This window comes from Dermacentor albipictus, unplaced genomic scaffold, assembly GCF_038994185.2.
Source record: "Dermacentor albipictus isolate Rhodes 1998 colony unplaced genomic scaffold, USDA_Dalb.pri_finalv2 scaffold_15, whole genome shotgun sequence".
Lineage (NCBI taxonomy): Eukaryota > Metazoa > Arthropoda > Arachnida > Ixodida > Ixodidae > Dermacentor > Dermacentor albipictus.
In genome coordinates this window covers 2923883-2930466 of record NW_027225569.1, presented here as the reverse complement: position 1 = coordinate 2930466, position 6584 = coordinate 2923883, and the positions used below count along the sequence as shown (strand labels likewise).

At 44.5% G+C, this 6584-nt stretch overlaps 1 long non-coding RNA gene across 1 annotated transcript; it reads right to left on the bottom strand.

Moving 5' to 3' along the window:
- Positions 1-699: 699 nt before the first annotated feature.
- LOC139051830 (uncharacterized) lies at positions 700-2728 on the bottom strand. Its single transcript, XR_011509576.1, has 3 exons — positions 2526-2728; positions 1642-1798; positions 700-862 (listed from the first exon to the last, which is right to left on the bottom strand). It is a non-coding gene; the product is annotated as an uncharacterized lncRNA (long non-coding RNA).
- Between the last annotated feature and the right edge of the window lie 3856 nt (positions 2729-6584).

The window sequence follows — 6584 nt, the reverse complement described above, 5'->3', positions numbered from 1 at the left end:
AATCTTTTCCAACACATAGAGCAAAGAACTAATATGGATGTCAATAAGTCTGCTTACACCTAGCAGGTCATGAGAAAAATGGCCACAAATATCAGCTGTAATACATGAGAGGTATGGACCTAGACTGAGTGCTCACGGCTCTGCCGCAAGTGGAGGGTATGCTGCCTCAACTAATAGGCTATAAATCTGCAGCTTGACGTGCTCCTTGCGGCGATGTACTTTACCTAAAAGACCTTTCAAGCTCAACAGAAAATGTTCATCCTTATTACTGATGTTGCAGCTGTCGTCAAATTCAACCGCTGGCGATTGGCGGCAAGTGTCGTGATCATCAAATCATCTAGGTCTTTTTGTTTTCTTTTCGCAGGCTTGGTTGTGTTATTAGGTGTAACATAGCAGCGGCAGCGTTGCTGCCGTGATGTAAAAAGGGAGACGTTGACAACCCAGTGGTTAGCCGAGAACAACGCACAAGAGTTTAATGCACGTATATATAAAGCAAAAAAGGGGAAAGGGAAAATGAGTGAACATAGAACAAGAACGTGGCGCCTGCGCAGTGACAGCGCGCCCATGATGCGGCGGTTTGATACCACATTTTACAACATTAGGTGGTGCCTAACTTTTGTCTGAACACACTGATGATGTCCCTGGTGCGATAATGACAGGCCGTGAGTCCACCTCGCTGCTTGGGTTCGACAAAGCGTCTGCAGTGGACAAAACTTGAAGCACCTCGTCAGGAACTGATGCATCTTGTGTGCTGTCAATGTAGAATGTGCGGCACAAACCCTCCACCGACGATGCTGAGTCACTGGCTGACTCGACTGAGTGACCTAGAGATAGAGCAGCTGAGGCATCTTGTCTCGCCAGGCTGTGGATGGCAGAGGAAAAAAAAAGATTCTATGAGACGCTTATATTCACGCATAAACATAATTGTACATTACAAAGAGAACGGCACATGCAAAGTTGTGGCGCACAGGGCTCCTTATACAGCTTCCTGATAACACTGACAGGTAAATGAGGCCTCATTTTACATACTGGGTTTAGTTCTAAATATTATTCTGATCTTGGTGGCCCTTTGTCACAGCAGAATGGAGCAGAAACACTACCCAAGGTCTCTGGAATAATGTAAATTTTCATCAGCAGGACACGTAACTGTGGCAATGGTTTTTAACGGTTGAATGTAACTATGCATGCGAACTACAAGAGAGTAAAATATTACAACCGCGCAGGAACGGGATACACGGGCATGAATGCTGCCTGAATAATTGACAAAGTCCCAACCAATGACACTTTCGTGTTTTGGTAGTTCATTTTACACCCGACGTGCTGGCAGTTGTGCCGCGCCCATTGCTCCTACTTAAGAAAGCGTCAAAGTCAACTACTACACACGTATACCGGACGTGCCATGAACAGATCGCCTACGAAGCCCCAATTCCACATTTAGACTTCAGAGGATGTCGTTCTGTGGACTAGTAATGATTTTTGTCCTCCTGGGGGCCAGATAGTGTACGCAAAAGTGCAGGTAAACGAGTGTGTTTGCATCTATTTCATCAATATGGCCACCGCAGCTGGCACTCAAATTATGCCATGCTTATAACAAAACGCCACGCCTATTAGGTAGCAAAGAAGCTAACAGTTGGCCTTTACCTTCGATGTTGTATAGCGTCTGCCAGGAACATGAGATGGGGCATCAATAGCCACGATTTAGCAACGTCCGCTGCGCCACTGCCAGACTTGGCGTATGTCTTTCGCAGTCGGAGGAACTTCTGTCGAAGACAATTCCAGCGATGCTGCAACTGTGCCACTGCATTGCACATAGGAATAGAAGGCGTTCACATATTATAAAGGGCACATTGCACACTATGAAATACACGTTGGTCTAAAGAAATCTCACTCCTGTCATATTACGCTATCATTTTTGTAGCCGAATATGCAGTTTGTGAACATTTGTGCACACAACCGTGGAAGTGAGCTAGAAATATTTTTTACGGCCTGCCAGCTTGCGTTCGGCGCTATGGTAGCGACAAAGAGAATGGGTCACTTAATCGCTGATTACGCGCCACAATGCGATAGCGTAGTCGGTGCGCACAGACACTCATAATGTGACCCACTGCCACGGACACTTCTGCGAGTGTTGGTTGATGGTTCGACTCCCGACCGATGGCTGACGCAAGCTACAACTCGCATTTCCGTGCTGGGTCTGACGCAGGTCCGAACGCAATCAATCCCACACTTGCGCAACAATTTCAAGGCCTGCAATTGTTGCCGCAGAATCCGCCGCTGTGACGCGACAAAACGCCGAGAGCATGTCTACATGCCTCCTTGCCATCAATCCATCGTTGTAGGCGCAGCACTTGATACTACGGCGGCGTAAACGCATCGGATCCAACAATTCACTGCAACGAAACTGACAGCGCACCGTCGTCAACATTGTCAATGCTCGCCTAGCGCCCAAATTGCACTTCTCTTGACAATGACAGGCGGTTCATTGCTACAACTTTCGCGCACATGCAAAAATTAATAACACTTACCGCTTTATTTCAATGCGCTCGCTACCTCGAACCAGGCGTCGTTTTGCAGTTGCTTGTCCCGGTAACTTTTCAGGCGCTGGCCGTAGAGTACCGGCCTCTGTCGCACTTCTTCAATTAGTAATTCATCGCTGCACAGCGAAGAAGCTTCCGCACTTTGCGTCATCACTAGCCACGGGCAGTGTACACAACACAATGAGACCGGAAAACCGTACTGCACCAGTGGCGTAGCCAGAAATTTTTTTGCAGCTCAGCCTCCTCCTTAAGAGGAAGCTTTAGCTCGGGTGCTCCTATTTAAGTACATGTAGAAGGGGAATTCGTTTTTCCCTGCAATCACTTGAGCAAATTTGAGGAGGTTTGTTGCATTTAAAAGAAAAAGTTTAATTGTAGTGGCTATTGAATTCGAATTTTTCATTTAGGTGGTCAATTATTTATTAAAAATTGGCCAAAATTGAAAATTTTCAGAAAACGAAACTATCAAGTTTAAAACTCCGTGACTCAACAATGAAAAATGATATCACAATTCTGTGAATTGCACCTAATAGTACATCTACAGCGGACAAAATAGATATGTTACACATGAATCTAAAAAAAATCTAGTATTGTGGAAATACGGCTTTTGCAGAACCCTTGTACACAACGTAACCAATTCACGTAAGATACTAATTGACACAGCAAACTTGTCCGCTTTGACTGTTATAATAAATGGCGTTTACAGGACCACAATATGTGTTCTTCATGCATAGCTATTAGTTTGTAAACGTCGTGCTTCTATTTTTTTCAAACTTTTGAATTTTCCAAAATATTTTAAACAAAATTCAGGCCCTAAATCGAAGTTCTGTTTCCAACAGACTCTAGGATTTAACTTTCTCTCTCAAATGCAACCAATTTCAATAAAAGCGATTAGCAGGATTATCTCAGCAAAGCGTTTCTGCGGTTTACAAGTATTTGAATAGGCCGCGTCGGATTGGGCCCGAGCTAAAGCTTCCTCTTAAACAATTTATTGAGGGATCAAATACATGAATAATAACTACATTGTCATTGCCAAAGATGCTGCAAATGAATTTTCGAAAGCTACGCACTGTAAATACAAGTAAAATATGTATTTTTTCATAAAATATTATACTCGTATGTGCCAAAAATTGTGCCCAACATAACTGACGTCAATGCTTCCATGTTTTTTGTCTATTTATTAAGTAAAGAAAATATCACACGAACTTTAGAACTATATCAGTTCGAAACCAGGAAAGCAGTGCATGCCACTGATATGAAAAATTAAAAGGCAATGAACTGAACAAGTTGAGGACAAATATGTTAATGAAATTTTGTGATTCAAGAACGGTGCTCACATCCTTGTATATATGCAATGGCCAGTGAAAAATCTCAATGACGCTGTCGTGTTCCAATGTATTACGCAGGAGTAGCTGTCCCTTGTCGTGTATCGTGAGTAATTGCACCGAAGTTATAGTCGCGACAGAGAGCACGTATAAAAAGCAGGAGTTCTGCAAGATATATGAGGGCAAGTCTAATGAATGAGCCAACAACGGGGTACTTTATTTAAAAGTAGTCTTCATGAGAATTTAGACATTTGTCCTATTGACTAACGAGTTGCGTGATTCCCGTCTTATAAAACTCCTTGGGTTGCTGGTTCAAAAAGTCTGTATCTGGTTCCCTTGAGCTGTTTTTTCAGTTGCCCCAAAATGTAGAAGTCGCAAGGTGACAGGTCTGAGCTGTATGGCGGATGTTGCAGCGTTTCCCACTTGAACTTTGCCAGTTTTGTATTAACCAGATAAGCGACGTGGTGGGGACAGGCTTGTCGTGGAACAAGATGACCCCATTCGTCAATTTTCCACGTTGTTCGTTCTTGATAGCGACACGCTGCCGTTCTGGCGTTTCACAATATCGGAAACAATTGATAGCCTCTCAAGATTTAGCAAATTCTATCAGTAATGGACCCTGTCGATCGAAAAAAAAAGTCAACAACACCTTTCCAGCGGAAATGATGGCCTTTACGTTGTTTGGGCGTGGTAAATTCGAATGTTTCCACTGTAAGCTTTGCCGTCGTGTTTCAGGCTCGTAGTAGTGGCACCAAGGTTCGTCCCCGATCACAGTTGCAAACAAGAAGTCGTCATGCTCATTGTGATACCCGATCAGATGAGTCAAGGCAGCGCGAAACTTCTCCGTCTTCTCGCGAAGGATAAAAATCTTGGGGATCCATTGCGCACCAAAGAGCCGATAACCGAGGAGCTCATGAATTATGGCGTGAACCGAACCGTGACTGATGTTCAGACGGTCTGCCAGTTCATCGATGCTTATCCTCAGTTCTTGTTTCAGCAGCTCACAAACCTTTGAAATTGTGTGGGGGGTGATTGCACGGCGGTTCTGGCCCGGTCTTGGAATGTCTTTGCAACGTCCTTTGAACCGTTTGCTCCAACGCTTCACAATGGTCAATGAAATGCAGTGTTCAACGTACGCGGCAGTCATATGGTGATTAAGTTTCTGTTTTGGAAACACCTTCAGCTGTCAAAAACTTCGCGACACCGAGCTGTTCAACTTTTGAAGTGTCCATTATGCGACGCAACCATATACAACCCAGTGTATGAGAGCATTAAAGAACATTTATCTTCACACCTGCGTGTCACTTTTGCAAATGAGACATGCCGTTCTCCTGCGCGCATGCCTCGCAGATAATGAACCGAACCATTATTGCGCGGTTAGAGTAGGCTCACTTTCATTTGACTCGCCCTCGTACATTAGAAATGCAAAGATACAATGGGATATGCAAATGCGAAAATACGGCTTGATAAAGGACAAAAAAAGTGTCACTGGAAACAAAGTTCACTGCATGTATACACAAAACCTCGCAACAAGATATTTAAGTATACGTATAAGTATCCAATGAGTCTATGTATGTAAGAAGAAGTAACTGTATATACTGCGTCAAACAAGGCAAATAAACATGTTGCACAATCATAGATTCACAGAATCCTAGATTCCGCCCCCATTCCATCCACTCCCCCCGATGTATTGCGCGCGACGGAAGGCGGCGCGCTTGCTCCCCGCTTTTCTCCTTTGCACACACAAGACTGAGCCACCATTGTCAGCTCACCCATTCCCCCTCCGCTCCTACGCTTTCACTCGCACATACAGCATGCAGCGCGTGGTCACGATGTTATCACCCTTGGACTTTATACGAAACATACGAAACATACGAAACCCATAGGAAAGTATGTTGGCCTGAACCTAATGCCTACTTCGGGCACCTAATGGGGCTACGGAAGAAATACCGAGAAAAACATGAGACGCTTGGTCCACTGAGAACCATACGCATACTGCTCAGTATCCTACAGCGGCGAAACAAGACTTTCCGGAAAGGTTCCGCTCAAGGAATGCGGTGCAATCCTTCGAGTCCCCACAGTGATGGCGGCGAGCGACCATTGTTTTTTTTTTTCTCGTCTGCTAGCCAGAAAGCGTCCAAAACCCTGTCTGGTGAAAATACACTCGGCCAGAGCAAACCGAACGCGCACCGAAGTGCACCGCACGGTGGTCGGGGCCATACGAGAAAAACGTATGCGCTCTGGCTGGCTCTGGCAGCCCGCGGGTAGGGTAGCGAGAACAAAAAAGAATTGAAGCGGCTCAATGTGTCCTCGCGCATAAAAGTCAAAGTAGAAAAAATAAATAAGAACGTAGTTACTTTGGCTGGATTTAGTGTCATGTTCTGGCGTAGGTTAAAAAAGAAATGTTGATATTTTATACGTGACATGACGGCACAAATGAACCACCCAAACGCTTCGTCTCATTGGACCTCGCTGCCTGCTTTGTCAACTCGTCTGCTAGTGTGTTGATTTGGCTTGTCTCGTTGTATGTTCCGATGTAAGGCTTTAGAAAAATCAATAGACCTTTGGCGTCAAATGTTTATAACAACATTAAACCCACAAAGTTCCGCAATTGAAAATCTAAAGCACAACTTTGGAAATGTCAATGCACCTTTCCCATCAAGAGCTTATGAGATTTATACCCATAAAGTTTCGCAATTGATATCCATGCGCTGCATAGATTCCG